At 39.8% G+C, this 3,044-nt stretch overlaps 1 pseudogene; it reads left to right on the plus strand.

Moving 5' to 3' along the window:
* Positions 1 to 270: 270 nt before the first annotated feature.
* LOC101726256 (rRNA-processing protein FCF1 homolog pseudogene) lies at positions 271 to 877 on the plus strand (annotated as a pseudogene).
* The last annotated feature ends 2,167 nt before the right edge of the window (positions 878 to 3,044 follow it).

Consider the following 3,044-nt stretch of genomic DNA (forward strand, 5'->3'; position numbering starts at 1 on the left):
TTGAGATCTTTGATCCATTTCAAAGAGAGGTTAGGTAGAACTCTTGAAGATACTGATGTAGGAAAATATTTCATGAACAAAACCTCAGTTGCACGTGAACTATCACAGACAATCAACAATTGGGACCTCATCTTATTAAAAAGCTTCTGCACAGCAAGGCAGCAACAGCAACAGTGTGAAGAGACAACCCACAATGTGGGAAAAAATTTTCACTAGGTGTTCCTGAAAGGTCTACTATCTAGAATATATAAAGGACTTACAGAGTTTGGCATGAACATGGGGAAACAAAAGAAAATAAGGAAGTATGCGACCATGAAGTGAATGCTTAGTCTCAGAGATGAGAGACTCAAAGAAAAGGATAGATTAAGACCTAAAAAGAAATAAGAGAAGAAAGATCCCAGGGCTCTAAAAGAAAGAGAAGTCTGCCAACATCTCTCCTGCTTATTCTTCCAATATAATACACAGCTGGGCCCACTTTATCATATCCTGTTGATACAAACTTTATCAAGTTTTCCATCAAAGCCAAATTGGACTCAGTACAATGGACTGTCTGTATGCCAAGTGTATCCCTTGTATAACTGATTGTGTAATGGCTGAAATTGAGAAATTGGGACAGAAGTATCAAGTGGCTCTAAGGATTGCCAAGGATCCACGATTTGAATGATTACCTTGCACACATAAAGGAACCTATGCAGATGACTGCTTAGTGCAGAGAGTAACTCATCACAAGTGTTACATTGTGGCCACAGTTGACTGGGACCTTAAGCAGAGAATACAGAAGACCCCTGGAGTTCCTATCATGTACTTTTCTAACCAGATGATTATGGAGCCCCTCGGTTCTAATTCTTACAAGACAAAAGTTCCTTTGCCTTTCTAGGATGAATTTCCTCTTTAGTTCATTAACATACTCTCCTGAATATCTGTTTGAATCTGTTTCATGGATTCCATTTCTTTCTTAGGTTGAGTGATCATGGTTTCCATTTCTTTCTTATGCTTGGAATTCATGGCTTCCAGCATGTTTCTGGGCTCATCTATTTTTTTATCCGTTTCTGTTCTAGATTCTCTAATCATGTATTTCACTCTGCTCACCATCTCTGTAGATATCTGGGAGATTATTTCTGTTTTGAATTTTTCTAGAGCCTCATTCATCTGTTGTGTTACTTCTTGTGCTATCAATTCAGGGTGTCCAGTTGATTGGTTATTGGACTTTTCCACCTCATTTCCCCTGGGGTTTACCCTTGGTGGGGTGGAAGTCTGAGTTTGTGCCTTGCTTAAATGTCTTCTCGTTTTTGTTTTTGGTACTGCCCTTGGTTTAACTCCTGGGTTGACACTTTGAAATTTCTTATTGTAAGTATCTTTGTTGCTTGTAATTAGAATCCTTATGGAATGATTGCTTCTCAGAGATGTCTTCCAGATATAGCTGGTCTTTAAGTTTTGAGTCTCTAATGACTCTAAGGCTATCTCATTTTCCTTATACTAGGAAGGTTCATTGACTAGATCAATAACAACACCTTAGCCCAAGTGATACAATCAGCAACACCATTGCATCAAGTACATCTTTGAAAATGACATTTTGTGGTAGTTATTAATCTATCACATTTAACTGTGTGAATTAAATCAAAATTGAGGACCAACCCAACATATGGTGAATAAACCCTTCAATATAACAACTTTACCCTTTGGGATGGGGACTTAGAAGGAGTTGAGGAGAGAGGGATAGATAGGTAGAAGGATAGGGGAAGGTTAGCAGTGAGGCTAGAGGACACAGGTGAGAAGGAAAAAGAGAATAATAGAAAAATAAAGAACTCTGAATGAGGGCCAGAACAGGGACAAAAAAGGGAGATGAACAATATGGGAAAGCAAGAGAGTGAGTGTAAGATAGAGAGAAAGGAAAGAGAAAAGAATGAAGAAAAGAAAAAAAGGAGAGAAAAACAAATATTTGCAAAGAGTAGGAAAAAAAGAGGAGAAAAAGAAAAGAAAAGAGAAAAAAAACAAACCAGTAAAACTAATTTTGGAAATAAAAAATAAAAATGAAAATGAAGGGCCTCTTTCAGGGTATGACACTGTTGTCACAATAGACAACATGGGTAGCAGTGTGTAGATATAAGTCAATGAGTCTCAGCAAGCCAGTAGCAGACCCGTGAGATGCAGGAAGATTTCTGGCTGCAAGTCCCAAATTGAGCTCCCTGTCCTCTTGTAGGGTTAAACTCTGCAGGGTTGTACTGCAGGTTCCAGCTGCCCTTCCCCTGAAGATAGTCCCTGTCCTGATGGGAGGTGAAGATGACTCCAACTTACCCAGTACAGTGGTCTGGTGGTCCGGTGTCCTCTGCGTCTTTGTAGTGTGGAACCAGGTGGCGGTACAGCCAAGAGGCCAGAGGAGTGTGTGTGTGGGGGGGTGTCCAGTGTGTTGCTGCAGGGGCGCAGGCTGGATAGGCATGTTCTGTGAGGCTGGGGACCCTGTTACGGCGTCTGCAGACTTGCCTGTCTGAAACGGGATGGATCGGCGTGTTCTGCACAGCTCCATCGAACATGCTATAGCGCAAATTATTATTCACCTATTTACTCTATTATCAGCCAAATATGGTTAAATACATTCACTTTTTGATGCTTTTTCAAAATGGTAATTTTTCTACTTTAAAATTTGTTGCATCTTTTTATAAATCAGGTGCTCCAATGGTTGTTCACATGATTTGATTTACTCAACAAATATTTATTGAGTTTATGCTAAGTACTTATTAAGGTATGTTCCTGTCCTCAAGACACATATAGAAGAGAAAAACATATAAATGAATAAATATCATAAAATAAGTCGGGTGTGGTGGTGCCCACCTGTAATGCTAGCACTTCGGTGGATCACGGCAAGATCTAGGCCAGACTGGGCTACAGAGTGAGTTCAAGTTCAGCCAGATTACATAGTGAGACCCTGTCTCAAAAAACAAAATGAAAACAAACAAACAAGCAAACAAAGAGAATGCGGAAAAACCTTTATAGGAAAAACCCAGAAGGATGTGTGAATCATTTTCACTCTCATCCCATTGGCTGCA

This window comes from Heterocephalus glaber, unplaced genomic scaffold (assembly GCF_053883595.1).
Source record: "Heterocephalus glaber isolate CG9 unplaced genomic scaffold, H.glaber_assembly_v1.0 deba00001461, whole genome shotgun sequence".
Lineage (NCBI taxonomy): Eukaryota > Metazoa > Chordata > Mammalia > Rodentia > Bathyergidae > Heterocephalus > Heterocephalus glaber.